Source organism: Ambystoma mexicanum, chromosome 1q (assembly GCF_040938575.1).
Source record: "Ambystoma mexicanum isolate Mex_15411 chromosome 1q, UKY_AmexF1_1, whole genome shotgun sequence".
Taxonomy (NCBI): Eukaryota; Metazoa; Chordata; class Amphibia; order Caudata; family Ambystomatidae; genus Ambystoma; species Ambystoma mexicanum.
Genome location: NC_090922.1, coordinates 668,076,648 through 668,098,762, shown reverse-complemented (window position 1 = coordinate 668,098,762; position 22,115 = coordinate 668,076,648).

The following is a 22,115-nucleotide window of genomic DNA, read 5'->3' as shown; positions in this document are numbered from 1 at the left end:
AGAGCAAATGCAAGTAAGAGGCTAAGGCAGTTAGTTGAGGAGGCAGTGGAAGAGTTCAGCCATCACTCACTGATGGATTAAAGGCGTCCATGGGTCCAAGTGAAAGTGGTAGCAGTGGATATCTGAATGCTGTTTCATAGTTTGAGGAGGGGGAGCAAGCAGTAGAGGGCCTCCAGGCCCTTCTAGGCCCTGACAGGCACAGACAGGAGCCTTTGTGCAGGGCATTGGTTGCAGGGGCCGGCTTATGCCAGCTGGCTGAAGCGATTATCTCTTTGAGGAAGTGGCAGCCAATCAGAGGAGGGCAGCTTGTGGATGGTGGCTTGCTACTCAGGCTGCAGAAGGCATCAGCCATTTTGTAACAAGCATTTTCGGATGGCAAATTCAAAGGGCTCATTGCTTCTGGGGGTAGGCACCTCCAGGAATCACTGTACCAACATGTGCACAACGAAGATAGGAGATGCATAGGCACCCAAGTAAAAATGGTGCGTGCGAGCTCTCCGCTTCAAATTTAAAATAATACATTTTAAACACAGCATCAGCCCCTATAAAAAGTCCAAAGGGCTCACCTTGCAAGCAAAAGTGAAAGTTAAAATGAAAGGAGGAAGTGATCAATAGTACTGTCATCATTTTTAAGAATAGTAATTTTTCTCCACAATTGGAAGTCCGATTTTCAATACAGTGGAAAACATGGAAGTCTTTGACTTCTAGGCTCCTACTGTTTGGACATTATTTTGTTTTTGTCCATGCTAATATACATCTAAAAAGGGTTTAAGTGAAGGACATAATGTACTTCTTCAAATGTATGTGAACAACTGATATTCAAGAATGATTGCAAAAGGAAGATGTTTTCTTCACTAAAAAGAGAGTTTTCCTATGATGAGAAGACCGATGTCCAGACAATAGAGGGAAAAGTCAATGCCATTTACATGCCCTTTCACACTTAATGACATCTCATTTGAGAATGTCAAAATCTTCATTGGTATGTTTTTACTGCCCATCAATGTATAATCAAATCAAATGCTACTGCCAGACCTGTCTTATTTGTTAACACACAAGTTCTAATGATGTCCGCCAATAAGACACCAATGAAACTACTACCCATTATAAAAAGTCCCTTTTGGATGCATAGCCATGGACATGTGGGTATATTTGTACAATCCAGAAGTGACTTATGTTATATTTTGTTCATACTTGACTATGCCACGAAGTACTGTGTTGATGTCTGGTGCCTGGATCTGGGGACTGCCAATGAGGTGACCTAGGTGCCTCCCCAAGTCAGTGGGTGATGGGCCGGGGGAAGAATAGGGAGCATGCCCTGGTCACCCTCCCTTGGTCCCCATGGCAGGGGTCAGTCAATGCACCCCCTCTTGTGGAACCCCCCCCCCACCAACTGAGAGAGCATAAAGCTCTTAATAGGTAGAACCAGAACCCTAGAAAGGAAAATAAAACACTCCCCTTTAGTTGAAGTAATTTGAATTAGCTGGGAACCAGTAATGCCTGCTGCTATATGGTTGCAACCCAACTGCAGTATCACATGAGTCATTTGAAAGCCCCAGCAAGATGCTTGGGAGGTCTGGAGACCCATACTTGATATAATGCTGCACAATTGCAGGTTTCTAACACATTGTTCTCTGCATATGAGCTCGAAGAACTGTGTTTGATACAAGGTTGCAAGCTATCGCCTATTTCACTGTATGTCATACAAAGTTTCCAATTCATTGGGCCTTATTATGAGGTCAGAGGTAACCCGCCGGTCCCACCGGCGGGTTGCAGCTGACCCCGAAACACTGTTTCCAGTGCCTGACTTCCCTGTGCCACCGGGACATTACAAGTCCCAGTGGCGTGGGAAGTCAGGCATTGGATTTTTTAAGTCCCAATTCCCGTGGTGTCCCACAGGACTCCATGGGAAAGGGGACTCATAAGCACTGGCGCTTCCATGACAACTCTGCCTACCGGGCCATTGTGCCCTGCCGGGTAAGCAGGGTAAGCTTATTGGCACCCTTATTTCCAGGCTGCCACACTCGTAATAAGGGCCCATTGTCTTCAGGCAGAGCATTGCCTTGCTGTGGATACAATACTACAAATTCACAACAAGACAGTATTTGCAGTACATTTACGAATTTTTCAAAGCTTACCAAGAATGTTACCATCTTAAAAATCAAACAATAACAAGACATGAGACCTGGGTCCTGCACTTCGAGCCCTGGAGAGTGGCAGGAATTGGCAACTGAAATCCAAGATGGCGGCAGGCCATGTGATCACTTGTTCCAACCCCTTAATCCCAAAGTGTGGCCAGGTGAACACAGCTTAAGCAACCAATCACAAACTTAGCCCACTAACAGGACACAGATGCAGACCTTCATCAAAAGCCCAAACCCAAGGGGAGGAAGGAGAGAACTATAAACCCCAGAAACCCCAGTCAGCTGGTGTGGGTTGTTAAAGAATATTGCGGCAGGTGTTTGGAGTATTAAGGGGGTGCTTGAGACATGAGGCATACAGCGACAGGACAATGCAGCCTCCAGCACAGAGGAGAATCACGTTCTGAGCCTCCTCATTGGCTGGGAGGGGAAGACCATGCCCGCCAGGTAGTAATGTTTAAATCTGCATGGCCAGATTGGTATTGCAATGTGGCTTGTCAATGCTGGGTTTATTGATCCATCAGTGAGCAAAACAGCTATCAAAACATTTGTAAACACATGATATACATTGCCAATCTGTTTTCCAGGCCTGTTCTTCAAATACAGCCTATTGCACTTAAAGTGTCAATTTCATGACGAGAATGATTACCCATTATGATCTGCTATGTGTGGTACTAATGGAAGCACAAACAAAAAGAGCCTCTGTCAGCTACCCATATCATTCATTGATGGAAGGCTTCACAAAGGGAGGGGCCCTTAAGAGCCTCTCACATGACTCATTATGTCACCATGAGGTATTACATAGCCAATTTGAAAGAAATTAAATTTAGCACTTTGAAATACATTTAAAATGCCCAAACAGGGGTTTGACTGAATCTTTGCATTGCCTAAACATTTTTAAAGAAGGACAACTGTTCTGACATTTGAGGGTCTCATCTTTGATTAGAGACCAATCATGATATTGTGATAAGTATTACTAATTAATGAATTATATAAATATTAATAATTCAGTCATTTTTCATTAAACATACATGTGTCTCTGAATCCATTAGGAAAAGGCACATCTACAAATCTATATTTTATTGTTGGGATATATTCCTACACAGAGGTACAGAAGATAATACGTATCTGAATGCAAAATGTACACCCCAACATTGGAACATGTGCAGAAATATGACCAACCTATGAAATGAAGGTGTTTATTCCCTGAGAATGTCTGCCTGTGAAGCAAGCCAATGGAAAGACATGCCCAATTAAACATAGTGATGACATAGTGTGGGAATATTGAACATTATATATGAAAAAACACACTGGAATTGGGAGAAGAGCTCTGGAATTGTGAACGCTGATGAAAAGGGAACCCTTGTCTCAAATGGATGTGTGCTGGGTTTGGAAACTATCTGGAGGTGATTGGCAAGTGGTGCTCACAATTGAAATTATACCATGCCTTAATTGTCGGGCATGGTTTGATTTCAATTGTGACCACTGCTTAGCATGCTTGCATGGTAAGAAGTGTTTACAAATACAATTAAACCCTTCCTGACATGCGATCATGTCTTGTAGGGTCCATATGTAATTGTGCCTGCTTCCTGCCATGCTAACATGGCAGGGAGCCTATCTATCTATCTATCTATCTATCTATCTATCTATCTATCTATCTATCTATCTATCTATCTATCTATCTATCTATCTATCTAAGTTCTTGTACAGCGCCACTAACCCGTAGGCCTCAGGGCGCACACAGGAGAGAGAAAAAGACAGACAACAGATAGCATGAAAAATTCAAAGAAAACATGAGACGCAAAAGAACCAAACAGGATCTAGTACTCAGTTTTGGCATTGTTACGGGGCCAGAGAGTTTATACAATGGATCCCTATGACGTCCGCTTGCTTTAAGCAGGTGGACCCCATAGGAATCTCCAGCATTTGCTTTGGCATGAAAATCAAAACAAATACAATTGATCCCTTCCTAACATGCGAGCATGTCGGGCAGGGTCTAACTGTAACTGTGCACGCTCACTGCCATGCTAGCATGACAGGGAGCATGTACAATGGACCCCATAGGGATCTCCAACATTTGCTCCGAGATGAAAATCAATGCCGGCACAAATGCTTATGCATTTGTATGGCAGAGAGGAAGGAGGTGGAGGAAACCCAAGTTGTGTTCTGCCCCTACTCTCCGCCATACAAATTAATGGTAATAGGGAGCCAAGTTAATGAAAGATGTAATAGACTTACAAACCGTTACTCCAGACTAAACATAATCCAAACCCCAAAAGGAACTACAATGCTAGTTTTTGAAGATATTAATAAGCTTAGGTGTATACGTCTGTGCAGTGCATGTCATTGTGCAAATGTGTTCTGCACTAGTTCCCAGCTGTCTACTGCTTCCTCACACTTCAGAGGATCGAGGATTGTGTGCTGCACCTGTTCTGGTCTTCATTGTGCCTCACTCTTCTTGCAGGTGATGTTTCGATGCGCATGCACGTCGAAGACTGGTGTTTGCTTATGAAATCCCCAATTCATGTATTTTTCACATGAAAATCTTGCATCATTGTTGAAAAGTGTAGCATGGTCTCTGATGCTAAAAGTGTCAACTAGTCTTCTTTGTTGTTTTTCTGTCCACTGCTTAGTGCATTGTTTTTTTCATTTTACAGCCGGTATAGTGCTTATTACTACCCCATTGCTGTCATGATTTTCGGCAAGAGATGTTTGTGATTGCGGGTGATTGGAAGGTCTGGTGTGGTTAGTGCTCTTCTGGTGGATGCTCCGTGTTTGTGTGTGTGCTGGTTCTTTGTGTCTGTGCGGTTTTGAAAGTGGATGGATGTGTTGCATACTGAATGCTTTAACTATGAGGTTGACCCCATCCAGAGGTGCCTGCTGGAGTCAAAACATAACCAAACTATATGCTCACTAATAAGTCCATATGGAAGTTTTAAGGACATTTTTAATCTTATTCCTTTGACAACTGAATAGTGATTGTGTGCCTCTAAATGGTTGTAACTGCAAAACGATATGCTTTGTACGATCCTGCGCTTTCTGGTCGTCTTCTAAGTCAATATTGAGGCAACACTGTCAGAGAAACAATCTTTCCTAACACACATTGAAGACCTGATTTACAAAGCATGTTTCATTGGGGGTTTCAAGGAAAAACGCTTTTGTAAATAGGGCCATGATAGTCATATCCTCTTATTTCTCACATCCCGGGTAAGAAATAAGCAGTGACAAGTGCCCGTGTATTTTCAGACTCAGCGGTTGTAACCTTCTGAAGATATAGTTATGAGAACTGTGTGGAACACATTGAGCATTGCCTCAGCTCCACCCTTATATTACTTAGGCAGACATTGAACTTCTGAGAATGTCACTTTTAGTCTGTCAAGTCGTCATCATCAACGTGTTTCGCCGATAATGAGTGGCCATTGTGCATGCCTCTAAAATGTTAGATTCTATTGTTTTCTGCACCGTTAATGAAATAGAATAAAATAATTATTTCTGCACTTCTAGGGATCCTAGGACAATGCAGTGCTTTCTAACTTTAGATCTCCAGTCCTTAAAATGTCCAACCGAGTAGAACTCTGTGTGTTTGTGTGAAACAGTCACTGAAGAAATTGTGTATTGAATGGATCCGGTTTGTGGTGAGTTCGGGGTTAATTGACCAAATTATGTGGAACCTCTAAGTTTTGCTTTTGGAAGGGTGGAAAATACAAGATGAAACAAAACTAGTTTTAATTTCCGTACCTGCACACTTTTATACTTTCTGTATTAAAATCATAAAGGTACGTGTGCAAAGATTTTGTGTTCTTTACATTTCTATGTAAAATAACTTTAATAAAAACACCTTTTTAAAAACCATTCCTTTTCACAATAAATGTTTCCTAAAATTTCTTGTGTGGTCGCACATTTTCTTGGGGTTAAATTTGGTGAACTTTCATGGACGCTTTTCCATTTTCTCGCAGAAAGTGTATTGTAACCAAAGCTATGGTATCGCTAGTGTTAAAATATAATACATTCACACATGTTAAAATGTGCTTGTTCAGTGGGCAATATTTTTTTTCATTTAGCTTTTTCTATAATCATCATGAGACAAGATCATGCCTAGTGGGAGCTTTGGATGCTACCATGGACAGCGGATGAAGAAACATGCAGAGAGGGCCTCTGCATTGAGGATAGATTTTGATTTGTTCTTTGATTCTTTTAAGAGAATTTTCTTTCCATGCTGATTGTACTGTTCAGTAACACATGTGCAGTGGCAGACTTTATGTATGGACGTGAGGCTCCACCCCTGCTTGTGTGGTAGGCAGCACAGCCCCATTATTTGCAAGAGAATGTGCTTCCTGCCTCTGAGTTGAGGCGTGCACCCCAATATGTTTTGTATTTTTTGATTTTTCAATTTGGAACCCTTTGTGCTCTGCAAAAAGCCCTGTGTATAATGACAAGAGGCTGGTGAGTTGTAGGAAGGGCACTCCTGTTGCCTCTCATCATTGCGCTACTAGTGTAGGAGCATGCTGACACACAGGAGAGGAGTACTCTCCTATCAGTCAGCATGCTCTGTGTGAGGCGGGCCTTCCGTTCATGTCGTGGATGGTGCCAACGGGCTGAAGGTGCGAGCAGGTGGAGGTAAATGAAAATATGTCTTTTGTGTAATGTGTTTTATGTACCTGTGCATCACAACAAGTGCAGTTGTCATAGGACATGTACAGACTTTCTTTGCATTCCTATTGCTTCTTCTCCATTGTTCAAACACCAATCCCTTCTAGAGAGATTAATTTCAAAACTCATGAAGAATTATTTTGGATTCAATTTATTATTTTTTTATTCATATTTTCTTTTTTCTCTTCCAAACATCATCATGTTCATAGATATAGAAACAGTGTACAAAAAGTGACGATCATTGATAAACAATATATATTTAAAATTCTTACTACAGAATGTAATACAAAATCAACTAATCAATTAATGTAATTTCATTGTTATCATCATAAGACACCATACTGTAATCACACATACCTATTCATACACCTCAATCACACCCATCCTCATTCAAAACAAACCAATCATACTGGGCAAAAAAACGCTATTGTAAACCTTTGTTTCCAAACACGTAAAGACTATCTATTAGACCGCTGATGCAAATTCATATTTATCATCTAACAATGTGGCAATGGATTTATATCATATTGGCACATATTCTCAAATGAGTCTGAACATGTACAATTCACCGTATACATTTATGTAGACCAAAAAACTGTCGAAATCCTAGAAAAGGGAACTAGAATAGTATTCGTGTCACTCGAGTTTCGGGGCTGGTTGCTAGTGAAGTATTCCAACCAGCACCCTCATCAGAACATATAAACAGTCTTTGTTTTTGATCACAAAGGTGTGTGTTCAATTTTCTTGAGCCAACGAATTGTCTATGCTTTAGACACATCCATATTCAATTAGAAAATGTTCATTACCCCGAGCAGAACACAGTTTCTCTGCAGCAAAGGGACCCAGCACCCTAGTGTAGTGTTCGTGCCCCTGCTCTGCATGCTTACTTGCACACATGTATGTCTCTTTGCAATGGAGATCTAGATGACAGTCCACGGGACAATGCCATGATCGACCAGTGTGCAAATTGCCACAAAATTCTTGGCTTCTAGGCTGTTGGCAAAAATTGGGGAAGCAGAAATCACCCCAATAAAATCTTTGTATGTGGGCGACCGTCGTTCATCGATGCTGCTCACTCGAAAACAGCGTACCGTTTCTGCATTCCTTGCAGTGCGGATCTAAACAGTCTGGAAAAACGGCACGAGATGTACCAGTGCATGCAAGTGGGGTTGTCTGTGTGTATGTGCAAATAGCCTATGTGTGAATCTGTGAGTGTTTGTTTTTATGTATGCATGTATGTAAGGAGTTGTCTGAGTGGTATATGAATGCTCGGGTGAATGAGAGCGTGCATGTTGTGTGAATGTATGAATATGCAGGTGAGACTGCATTTTGTGTGAATATATAAGAAGTGTATGTTGTGTGAATGCGAGCAAGTGTGTGCCTGCCTTTCCATGAGTGCATGAGGGGGAGAGGGTCTCTAATTTGGGGCAGGGAATTTCACTGCACATCAAGGGTAAACTATGAGTGTTATTACATATCTAGAAAGGCATACTTGTGCACAGCCAGTATAGTTCTACTTTCTTATGTGGAAAGTGATTTTTTACTGGGCATCAAGGGTATGCAAACATGATGAGTGTTATTCTATTGTTAGACCGGCTTTCATTGGTGCAGTAAGTCTTACAATACTTACTCACTGTGGCATTTTTTACAGGCCATCAAGGAAAAAGCAAACATGATGAGTGCTATTGGTGCTAGACTTGCCTACATTTGTTTGCAGCTAGTCTAGCTATACTTACTTACTGTGGCATGGCATTTTTACTGACAAAGCCAAAATAGCTCTTATATGGTATTAATGGCATATAGTGGTGCCGTCAGCATGGATATGTATAGGCACAGCTGGAATTAACTTGCATGTTTTTGACACTGGATATATTTTGGGCAAAGGTATAATTTAAATGTGTTTATGGAAAAAAGCTCCTTTGCACTTTTGGTGTCCTGCTTTAATTGGACTTTGTCCTGTGCTACCATACAAAACCGATTGCAAACTTTGTGGATTTTTACCCAATTTATCAAAACATTTTGCATGAATATACACCATTTGAACAAATTATTTAAAAATAATTCTTGGGGGAGAACCACGCCTAAAAACATTTTGTTGGTTTAGGCCTGTTCGCTATTCTTGGTTGCTCTGGCAAATTTGAGGCAAACATTTACATCCACACACTTAGAAAACTCACCAGCTGAACCCTGCATATGTCGCTAATTGGAGGTGCTAGGAGTCTGGCACAAGTAGTGCATGTATAAACACTGACAAATATCTTTTGTGACCACAAAAACAATGCAAAATTCCCTCTTGCTGTCCAATGCTAAAATAGCTGATAATATGAAAGAAGGAGTTGTGCAATAAATAGAGCTATGCAACGCCCAAGAAATAAGCAAAAGGGCTGCCTTCTGAGTACTTAGGATCAGCCATTGTGTAAAGGCATGGGCTACTGTGCAAATTGAAGCTAGAGTTGTAGAATGCTGCCTGTAAGAGCTCTTTTAGTCTACCTTGCCTAATCCATTGATATTTGTTCACCTATAGATCTCCATTCCATTGCAAAGGCGCAGTTTGTGGTTTAAAAGGGCTTATATTTTGTTTTCATGCTGCCTGTTACAGTGATGATTTTTCACTTGAGTGGTGCTATTAGAACTCTCTACATTGGGAAGAAAGCTGTTGAGTTAGGTTTGCAAGTGCACTTTTTTTCCCATGTTGCTTCTACCAAACCTGCTTCATAAATGGCGCAGTGCAGTCTTGCACATGTATTGCATGACCATACACTATAAAATATGGTTAATAGCTGTCACTGTGCAGTCTGACGTAAGTAAAATAACTGCAACCACGACACCCTTGTGTTACATTTGTAAAGGTGAAACAGACCTATTGATTTGTGTATTTAACAGTTTTCACCGTCGTTGGTATTGCACTGATATTTGTGGAACCTATGTGCCGCATTTATATTTGTTCTACGTATGGTTTTATAAAGGAGGGAAGCTGCTCCATGATACATGGTAAACAATGACAGACAGAGTTTTTACCACAAAAAATATGCAACTTTACCCTCTCACCATCCCACGTTCAACAGCTAATACACATAAAGAGGTCGACCTGCAACACAGAGGAGAAGCAGGGAGTGTACCTGAAAAAGGAGCAACATGGTGTGTGAGTGCATACGGTCAACCATTTTGCACAAGCCAGGGTTAAAGTGGAAGTTCACTCAAAAATGTTATTGTCTCAAAAAATGGGCCATAATAAAAGATATATATATAAAAATATTTTTAAAGAAACTTTCTATGTAACCTTTTGAGCAAATGAGGCTCAACGTTTTTACATGGGGAATCCATTTTGTGAAAGGATCAGCCTCCCCTGTTCATGTTAAGCTTTGCTATGGTGGCACTGATCAAGCGAATGCCCCTTACTGGGAGCTTTTGCTTACTGCTGCCAGAGAGCAGAGCTTAACATGGAGAGGAGGCTGCCACAGTGTTTACAATTGCTGTGACTTTCATTTGATGTTTTCTGTGATCCTCAAGCCCAGGGAAGCTCAGAAAACGTAAACTGAAAGGCACAGCAATTATAAATATTTTGCCGGCTGCCGGCAGAGTTTTCAAAATTGCTGCGACTTTCTTTTCTAGTTTCCCGAGCACAGGAAACTGAAAACTAAAGTCGCAGTTATTATGAATTGACCTAAGAGGTTGCAAGGCCACTGAAACAACAAAAGTGTAGCAGCGGCGTCCAAAATGGTTTCACTTTTGGATGCGGCCGCAAGAGTTGATGCTGTGCTGGAACTAGTAGGTAAAAGCCATACAGAGGTTTGGTGATCCATACACATGGAAGGACGGTGGTATGGATCATCCTGCATAAGTAAATTCATACCAACATAGATTTCTGTATGTTTTACAGATAAAGAAAGCCCAAACTATGTGAGGACCCGCAAGAACTAAAGTCATGCCGTCAAACACAAGAAGTAAGTAATGTTGAGACAATTATACCTCTAGCCTTTGCATTAGATAAACGAGAGGTACATGGGCTAAAAGGGACACTTGTTAATTCTCTTGTTCTGTAGTTGTGTACTCAAGCACATATCTTTGGTCCACACTGTCCATAATTAATGGAAGTATCAGCAGTAGCGACACAGAACTACACAAATGTCAGAGTACAGATATCTAACAGTAGCCAGTAGAAGATACAGGTAGGTAAATGAACATCTGCAATGTGTAGATTTTGAGAAAGTTTGGACTATAGAAACATGTGGTAGTAATAGGTTGTTATACTTTTTCTGCAGTGAAGTAAGGGAGACGCACAGCGAAAAGCAAATCATCACCCGAAGTTGTCGGGCTGATTCAGAGAGCCACCAGAAAAGGAATACAAGTACTTCTCCAATTAAGACTTTTTACCAGTTGAACTAAACAGAGGCTGAACAAATAATCCTTGAGTAGATTGGATAAGAGAGATAGCTGTTCAGAAGTGGTGTAAGGAAGTAAACTTTATAAGAATGTAAGGCTCCTAGCAGCATCAGAAACAACAGATGGGTGTGGGAAATAACACAGGTAGTATGTGAGTGTGGAGAAGGAGCAGTAGCCCTGACAAAGTTCTATGGATGTTTGCCAGAATAGAGAGAACGAAACATGTTGGGTATTGTTGATGGTTAAATAGACCCAGTTTTGGGGTTCGTGATATACTTGTGAATGGGTTATTTAGAAGTTGTTGTACATATGTATGAGGATATATCAGAAGTGAAAAAAATATTATTGTAGCACATTGCACTTTAAGATTGTTTTTAGGATATGTGCTGTATTATGTACTGATTTCATACTGGTTAAATGAATTCTGATACTGCTTTTTTGATGAGTTTTAGGATACTAATGTGTTTTAGTAATTGTTGAATTAATTGATGTATTAATTAAAAATGTTTATGAACTAAAAAGAATGGCTACTTCATCCTATTTCTAGCAGTCCACCCAGATTTCAAGTGTTGATATGCTTTGAGCAGACACATTGTGTTTTTAATGAGAATCACTAACATGTTCAAAACTACTACCATTAAGGTGCATTGTGTAAGTATCCTTTTTCCTCCTCCAAATAGTGTATTGAGTTCTTTTATTTGCGGCTTCTCCCGGTAATATCGCAGGAATAACTTGCATTGAGTTGAGAAAAAAAGGTGGATTTTCATTTCTGAAAGGTCTCTCAGCCTCTCTGTTGAAAAGCACCAAGGCTGATATATGTAAAGGTTTTAAGGAACATGAGCACCCCCATGTTTCTGTCAAATATTTTAAAAACTACTGCATAGATTTACCAGTCAAGGAAATTAAGTCAATTCTTTGTGCCCAAATTACTTCTCATTTTGTCCAGATCTGCCCAGCAGTTTCACGCTACAGATATTAGAAAAATTCACTTTTTCTCTATGGGAAAATGAATGGCAGTAGTTTGAAAACTGCGTTTTTTATGTTTTCTCAAAAAATGTTTCATTTTTTAACACATTGTTCTCAGAATGACCAGTTTGGGGAGGGTTCTTGACAAACCTTAAGGGCCTCATTACGAGGCTGGTACTCCTGTAATGAAGGGTGCCGGTACGGGACCGGCACCCTTCATTACGGGACGCCCTATTACGAGGTTCCCTTGCGAGATCCGGTAAGGATGCCTGGTAAAACCAGGCGTCCTTAGCAGGTCCCGTGAGGTGACCAGGGAGCTAATAACGGGCCCATTATTAACGGGCCCATTATTAACGCCCTCCCCATTCCCATTGAGCCCTATGGGGGCTCAAATGGGAATGGAGATGGGTTTTTCCAATGAGGATTTACCGGGCCCTCCAAGGTTGGAATGGCTGCTTCCATACTCGTAATGAGGTCCTTTGTTTAGAAAATGTCATCCAAATCCATCCAGCAAGTCAAACGTTATTTACATCACTCAGCCTCTTGGCTGCAAAGCACCAAAGCCAATATAAAGGTTTTAAGTAGCAGGGGGCACCCTGTTGCCTGTCTACCAGATGTATTTACTCCAAACCAGTCAAGGCAATTAAGTCAAAGCTTTGCGCTCAAATTGTTTCTTATTTGTTCCAAATCTGCCAAGCGATTTTTATGCTAAGGCTATTCAAAAACTGCACCATTTCTCTAATGGAAAATAATGGGCTGAAAACTGTAATGTTTTGTTTTCTTTACTCTTTTTCATTTTATAACATATTGTTTCCAAATTTTGCAGTTTGGGAAGGGGGAGGAAGCCAGGGTTTTACAAATATTTTCTTTTGAAAATGTCATCCGAATCCATCCAGCAAGTCAAACGTTATTAGCAACAGAGTTTTGGGAAAAATTGTTGCTTTTTCATTTCTGAAAAGTCTCTCAGCCTCTCTGCTGCACAGCACCATGGGAAATATAGTTTTTGTTTTGGAGCAGGGGGCACCTCCTTCATTCATCAAATGTTTTTAAAACTCCTAGATGCAATAACCCCAAACCTGCCCTGGAAATCGAGTCAGCGCTTCATGCCCAAGCTGTTTCACAATTGGTCCAATTCTGCACAGCAATTTTTGTGTTTCAGTTTAAGAACATTTTTTACTTTTTCTCTGTGGGAAAATGTATCTAAGTAGGGTGAAAATACCCTTGTTTGATTTCTTAATAACTTTTTAATTTCTTAATGGATGTTTCCCAAAATGTCCAGTCCTGGTGGGGGGCCCATGACAAACGAATGTTTGCATTTCTTATGGATCACCTAACTATAGGGCCACAACCACAACTCTATAATAACCTATCTGATGATTAAATCTTTCTAACAGTCGAATCCAAAATCACGATTAAAAAATAGTAATGGGTGAAAGGTTTAGAATTATTCTGAACCACTGGCAAGGCTCTGGGCAACCTTCCACACCACTGTTTATTAGGCTGTTTATGTCATTACAAAAGGGGTCCAGCTATATGCAAATCAGGCAGGTACTGCCACCAATGGGAGCAGCCCAGCCGAACTGCTAGGCCAGGTCCCCTGTGCACGGAAACACAAGAAACACAAGCAACCTCAGCCAGGTTTTGGCTTTGTTGGGTCTCGTCAGTGAGGTGCAGCTTGGTTACCTATGGCTCAGCAGGCATGGAGCCCACATCTGGGCATATCCTCTCTCACATAGGGAGAGGAACTATAACCAAAAATGTGATTGGTGGAAGGTTTTAAATTAATCTGAAACACAGGAATTGCTCTAGGCAACCTTCCACATCACCATTTTTCAGCCCATCTGCGTTATTGCAAAAGGGGTCCAGCTATATGCAAATCAGTCAGGTACTGCCAGCAATGGGAGCAGCCCAGCCCAAACTGCTAGGTCAGGTCCCCTCTGCACAGAAACACAAGCAACCCAAGACATGTTTTGGCCTTGTTGAGGTGCATCTTGGTTCCCTATGGCGCAGAGAACAAGGGACCCACATCTGGGCATACCCTCTATTACACAGGGAGACAAACTATAATCAAAAAAGTGATGAGTGTAAGGTTTTGCGCCATTGCAAAAGGGGTCCAGCTAAATCATGTTCATTTCAAATTTTGATAATGCCTTATTTCTGATCCTAAATAAAATTATTTCCTAAATATTAATTAATGTGTTTTTTAAACACATGTTAAATATCCATCTCACAAAAAATGTATTATTTCTTTAATACATTATGGAAAAAAATCATGTGTTAATGACACCTTAAATAATTAATTTAGTTCCTGAGGAAAGGTGAATATTGGGAAATAGAGTGGCTTTCTGTCCCATACCCATTTAACTGCACACCCACAAACACATATTTAGTTTTCCAAAATGACTTCTTATTTATTTGTCGGAAATGATGTCACGGCATTGCGCTCTATGCAACATCATTGTCGTGATTAAACAAAAACAGTTCACATGAAACCTTCCTTCTTTAGATATTGTTATAAATATTCCAAATCAATATCAACATATATATTATGCAAATTACTAAATTGTATGAAAATATAAATATGTATTAAATCTCAATTGGAGATGCCATTTGAACTCTAAAACTTAGTTATAGCATAACACATCTCAATTCACGACGTTGGGTTCTACGTGATGAATTAATTTCAATTTACTTTAGTTTATCTTGCAAAAATAGTACTCAGAGAATACTCTCTGATGTTTAAATATTGTTCTGAGTTTTCTTAATTACTATTAACATTTTTTTCTGAGCCTTTGAAAATCACTAAGTCATATGAAACATGACACATATGTATTGAATGTCTTAATTGCAGATGACAATGGAATTCTTAAACTTATAATTGAAAAGTGATTAAAATCCTCAACATGTATAACAGCTTTCATCTAAGTGTGAACACTATTCACCAAGAACCTTATCTACACTGGATTTTATTTCTACCTGGTGGTTAATGTATGTTAAACTACTGTGTAAATATATAAATAAGAATTGTGTGGACTGATTACTTCTGGATACATATTCCATTCCATACTGCTCTACAATGGCATCAAAAAAATCAATCAATATCATCACTACAGCCTATAATATCTTAATGTCAAAATAACTCATTTAAAAAAACACAAACAGTTCCCTTTCCTGATTAAGTCTTGTATGGCATGTGCCCATTTTGTGTATTCATTTTGATTCTTTTTTTCTTAATGTGAGTTCTCTATTTCCTTTAATGGTTGGAAAATGGACCTCTTCCAGGGCCATACATTTAATTTAACAGACCTGTACATTTTGAAGTTCTGTATTCCAATGAGTTTTTAAGAGGTATTTCAAATCAATTTTCTTGAAGGCTCTGACATGATCCAGTATGAATATTTTATGTTCTCTGATCATGCTTCCAATATACCACTTCAAAAATGTACATCTAATTGCACAAATGTCATAATTAGTATTGCATTTGAAACGTGTGCTAATTGGTGGTTTGCTTCAGTGTCCCCACTTGTCATTGCCAACCAATTGTGAAGGCACCAAAGAGGCTTTCTTGCTGTTTGTCTCTAAGTTATCCTTAGGTTTTTAGAAAACTTTGACTAATGTTGCTTCTGATTGTTGAGGCTTTAGGATACATTATTAAATGTTTTTCTGATAGATATTTTATCTTTGTCAACTTGTGGTGTTTTCAATAGCTTTGAAACACTATTTCTTATATCATGTACGTCGGTACTAAAAGTGGCGAAAAAGTGTACTTGTTATTCTCTTTTTGTATCTTTAGATTTTTGTGTATCTCTTTGTAACAAAGAGTTTCTTGAAATTGTGTTGGCCTAAGCCAATTCTTGATGTATAACTCGATGTGTATTACCTCTAGTTTTACATTTCTCCACTGCTTCTTTTGTATATTTTTTAATATTTTTGAATGTCACTGCAATTCCTCTTGATTTTAAGTTACACTTCAAAGAGTGTATTGTAAATGATATGTTGATATTCATTTGTTACTTTGTTATACTTGCTGGATCTGTTTTTTGTTTCTCTTGCCTTACTTGTCATAGCATTGCTCCTTCTCATATTCTTACAATATCTATATGTAGCATTAGATCCATCTTTTCTTTTCCTGAAATTTAACGTAGGCAGAGCTCATATAGATAATTGACATCTGCTATTTAAAATGTGGGTTTTAAATATGTTTTACATATTGTTTTGTAAAGGAAGCAAGCTGTTCCTGATGCATGGTCAAACACTGACATATTTGGTGAGGGGCCCATTCTAATATGCGTGGGCAAGTCATCATTTTAATCTCTGCACTATGGCATTGTGCAGTATTGTAGAGCCAGTCACCAGCAACTGATGTACATGAGTACTCTGTCATAGGCTTTAGTATACAGTGTTGTGCACTTCGGCACCAACATTGGATGTACAAGGTTGCTGTACGGTAGGTAGTTGATTGGTGGTGCAATGCAATTTGGCACTGAGACATGCCTACAGGGATCGATCCAGTACCACACATGGCTGGTGCTGTGCAGTCTCGCACAAGTAATGTACCTGCAGGCAAACTACCCATGTCACTACATGTTTGGATGAAAGATATGGCTATGAATATGGGCTTCTTTAAATGGCTTTTGTACCAGCTTTATTGAAATGTCTGCGTTCTGTATTTGGCCATATAAGAACAGATTTTTAAAACATAGACATGCGTTTACACATGTGTTTACTTTTCACACATCTGTCATGTTACTCAAGTGTATCTCAAATACAATGAACATTATATACAGATAGTATTCATATTCCTACAACATTACAGTTGACCCCTAAAATACATGTGCTTGCGTACATATTTTTCAATGGGCCTCTAGAAATATTAGCCACACAGCAGGGTTATAGGGGAAAGAGACATTCTAGCGAAGCAAAGTTGAAATCCAGAGGATTTGCTACTGATACATCCCATCTTAACTGAAACCACATTTCTGTATGTGTCTTCAAGGCCTATGTGTAGGTTATATTGTTATTGTGAAAAATAAAATATGTCAGCATTACAGACATATGTACACCCCGAATTGTTGTTTATGCACATATTGTATACTCTGTAAAGAATATTTTAAACCAAAATGCTTATTTCCAGCTGGCATTCATTCTTTTACACATGGCAACACAGTTACCACTAAAGGCTATCATTAGACATCATAGATATTAAAACCATCCCCATGCAATCAGAAAATGAGCATTATGTGCTTGACTGCTCAGAGGTTATTAAGTGATCAGTATGAATACAGAAACTCAACAGGAGATTTTGGGCAGGCCAGTTTGCAAACGCCAAAGACCCAACCTGTGTCTTTCGCAGTGATAATTGGATATCTGCGTAGTTAGGGTACCCAATTGATAGCATTTGCTTTTGACTGAGTACAGAGCTGATTTCAATGCTTGTGGTTTAACCTTGTCTTTTTGACAGCAGGTGATGAAAGAAAGAACTGTGAGCCCTTCTGCCCTGCATCTTCCACTCTGGAAGGTGAGGGGGATACGTTTTTCACTACCCCCGACTCTGGAAAGTAGGGCAATTTTCCCCTCATGCTCTCTGATTATTACATCCCTTCCTCAATGTCATTTGAAAATGTCAGGAAGGAAATATGTGGGGGGCTCTTGGCACAGATTTGATGTATGCTGTATTTAAATCAGATTCTCTGTGTCATTGTGCCATAATGACTGATCTATTCACAAACACCATTTAGCTGTAGGGAATCTTTTATACCATGGTTGGCCAGTAATGTATTTCACTGAGCTTAATATTACCAATGAAGCAAAACACTTGCATACGTTCCTTTGCCCATCAAGACAGTTCCAATATCAAATCTGTATTATATTGGTCTTTTAGAATGACAGATATAGGAATATTGGTCTTTCTGTCCCTTCTCCAGTATTTGGGTGCTTGTTGCATAAGGGATCACATTGTTTGCATTTGAATAGCCATAGCCATGAGTTAGTTGGGTATTAGTTCTTGATTTAAGAGGGACAATCCCTTTCTGTCAATAAGAGCATTGGACTCAAGTGACTCCTATAATCTCCTGTGATCCAAGCATACTGCTGTGCTTGCCATGCATATCCTCGTTGGCTTCCACATTCAATGTGGCCACAAACCTCATCCATGATGAAGTCTTTTTAAGTCTACCGCCTATAGGCCTGAATCCACAGAGGTAAAGGATTATGCAGCCTCAACCAGTAGGAGACAGCACTTCCTCAACTACAAAATCCCGAATGAGGTTGAAATAAAAAAAAAAGCTGGTGCATTTAAGAAGAGCTTTATTGACTGTTTTCTAAACCTAGCTTGCACTTATGAGAAGGCAGAAGATACATCCTGTTATCACAGCAAAAAAAGAGAGTGGGGTCCATCACCAACATACCTTTGCACTAAGATATGGTGTCGGGAATTTACTAGAACTGTCTTTCAGGAAAACAGTTTACAAGCTGAACTGTCTGAATTTCTTGTTCAAGGAATCCGGTAGTGGATTCTTCATGGTCATCTCTCAAACAAGGAACAATGTCTTAAATGATCATCATGGTGCAGTCAAGTACAGCATGGAACCATATGTATAGCAACAGTTTTAAATCCTGCTGACTTATGGGCAGATACATTGAGTAAATACCATGAATTAGACCAGCAAACATTAATTGAGGACACAATGCAACGCTTTCTGTACCTGGGAAGCCACATGGCTGATATATACAGCTATATCAACTCCGCTGTTGCCGACTCCAACCACGAGCACTCTCTTGCCCTCAAACTCAGCTGGGTGTTTGTACTCACGGCTGTGTAGATATTTGCCTTTAAACCTTTCCAGACCTGTGGGGAGAATAAGCATTTCATATAAAAACCAAAGATGAGCGAAAACATGGTAGTGATAAGTCCCCAGCAGCATTGCAATGTCAAAGTATTTACCCTTCTAGACACATCCCATCTTTAGATGCCCCAAACCTTGTTTTTGCTACAGTGTATGGCTCCTCAGAGAGGAGCATTTCATTTGCTGTTCTGTTTTTTGATCAAAGACATTGATGAGTTGCTGGGAGGGTTTGGTGCCAATACATCCTAACCATTCATATAAAATCTACTCACATTCTAGAATTTGTCAGAAAGAAATGGGACTGAGATTGAACTAACAAAACTGACTTTCTACCAATTTCATGTGAGGCTGGGGAACCAGCCAAGTAATGGAAGCGTTGCAAGGGCTGCTGTAACTATCATTTTGACACTACTAAAAGATACTCTTTTTCAGAGAATGAGTCCAAGATATCAGAGGGAAATTGAGAGTGACGGAAATGAGAGGTAGGGTTGGAAAGTAGGCTGACATTGGGATCGATGGCGGACAGAGCAATTTTTGGATATAGGGAAACAAGGACATCAACTGGGAGCAAAGGAAAGATGAGATTCAAGGCAAACTGGTATTGATGGGAACAAATAAAATAAGCAACATGGAGTTGATATGAAAAATGAATGATGCCAATGAGAGAATGACAGATATCGAGATGACAAGGACCTGGACAGGTGGATGTGAGAGAGTTAGCTGTAAAGGTGAGAGAGAAACACTTCGGCAGGAATGACAGAATGCGGGAGTAGAGGTTGTGGTGTTAGAGGCATAAATACAGACATAGCAGTGAGAGAAAAGGCATATTAAATCATTGCCTTCCTGCAGCCTCAGTTCCCTAGAGTTCACCTAGGGAGAAATTATTTTATTTATGCTGGGTGTGATGGAGATCATCACTCGGAAGCCATTATAGTTGCACCCCCTAGCAGTCGCATTGCTTTATTTAATGTAGATTTTGAAGGTTGAAATATTTTATGATATGTTCATTTCATAGAAGAATTCTTAAACTAAGAAATAGGAAGCAATTCATGCTTCATTCTCTCAGGGGATGGATGTTCTGGCGAACAAAGACACACTTGTTAATGTGAGTGTCATCTCTCTACTGGTGCATGTGAATCTGCACCTTGCATCAGATCCCCAAAGACTCTGAGTAAAGATTAAATAGCACAGGGACATAGGGGTAACTATAGGGGGGCAGGTGGTTTTGTCCCCCCCCAACTTCTGTGCCATGCCTTTTTGTCCCCCCCAACTTTTGGAGGGAGGACAGGTGGGCTGCAATCATCAATTATGTAATTGGACAGCGCGAGCCCTGCTGGGGTGCCCAGCAAGGCTTGTGCTGTCTCATTACATAATGTATAGATGCAAGGCACCCGCGCTGCAACACATTCAGGGATGCCCTGAATGGCTCAGTCCATCACTCTGGCTGGCCTGACTCAAAGTCAGCACCCAGGGTGCTGATCTGGGTGTTGCAGGGCCTGGCGCCTCTGCTGGCACTCTAGCAGCAGCACTTCCAGGGGACACGGCACAGAGAATCACTTTCCGGCTTTCTGTTCGTGTGACAGACAGGAACTAGGAAGCTCATTCAGCATGCGGGTTTCTATCTGGAGGTGCGTGAGTACGAAGATATGCAGAGCAACTCTATAGTCATTAGGCTTTTCCATTATAATACCATGATACATTAACATAAGCTTTGAAGTGAATCAGAGTCACTTGCAGAGCTGCAGATAAGGCACAATGGGCCTCATTATGAGTCACCCGGTATGGAAATAACGATAGCGGTAAATCCACCTCCACCGTTGTTTCCATACCGGGTGATCTCGAGTCCTGCAGGAGGAGGTGTCATTCCCGCCAGGTCTGACCTGGCGGGTTTAACACCACCTGCCCGCAGGCGGACGTGGAAACACCGGCACCATCAAGGGATGGTGCCGGTGTTTCCACTTCCCCATTCCCATTGAGTCACATCGGACTCAATGGGAATGGGGATTAACCAAATTCCGCCTCCGGAATTCCCGGGTCACCGGGGTCGTAATGCCCCGGTAATTCTGGGAATCACAGAGACGGAATGGTAATTTGAGTCCAGCGGTAACCGGCCAGAATTTCAGGCACGGTTACCGCCGGACTCGTAATGAGGTCCAATGTGATTAAATGATTTGATCAGGATCACACACTTGGTTAAATGTTGAAACTGGGATGTGGACAATTTAAGCGACTGCACACATCTTTCCAGGTTTAGTTGATATAGATATTTGTTAAGGTTTTTGCTTTACATTTCATGTGCTTAAATAATTATTTATAGCAAAGCATTGGAAGCTAACCACATTACATAATAAACTAGCCTTTCATAGTAAACTAACTATACTCTATATACATTGTCATAGAAATATGTTGATCAATGGGAGTATAGCTTTAATTTTATTCTCCCCATTCTGCATGCAAAGTCACAATAGCATCACGTAGATTAATGTGAACCTGACAAATCCCCCTTGGGTTTTAAAGCCATAGTTATTCCTTCATAACGCATGCAGCGTTATGCACCCTTCTCATTTCTGATCACTCCATCCCATTCACATTTCTAAAGGTACAAAAGTCCCAGGTAATAGTACCCCACCTCCCTCCCATCAGTGCCTACTCGCTCACATTGTTGATTCAGAGCAACGTGAGGACCCTCTGCTTCCCGGAGCTCCTTGGGACATTGTCCTGGCAGTGGGACACCTCTACCATTTGGAACAAGCAGGAATTGCTCAGCACACATTGTCCTGCCAGCGGGACACCTTTGCCGTTGGGCGCCCTCTTTGATGTGCCTAATGAGAGAGTTATCCCAATGAAAAAAATTCCGGTCTGGCTCTTAAATGAACGTCGGGGGGCAACTCGCCCCCCTATGCCTCTCCCACTTGGTACTCCACTGCTTGGAGCCATTTGAACACAGGAATACATACCTTAATTTTAATCAGTCAAAATCTTGTAGAAAAAATCTATCAGCAGGCACATATAAGGTGATGTGCAAAACCCTAGTTTGGAGATATATGGCATTTAAAAATTGATACCAAGTATACTTGGTCACCCAATGCACTGCGTTAACCAATGGCTTCTGCCTTTGAATGAAAGGAAAAAT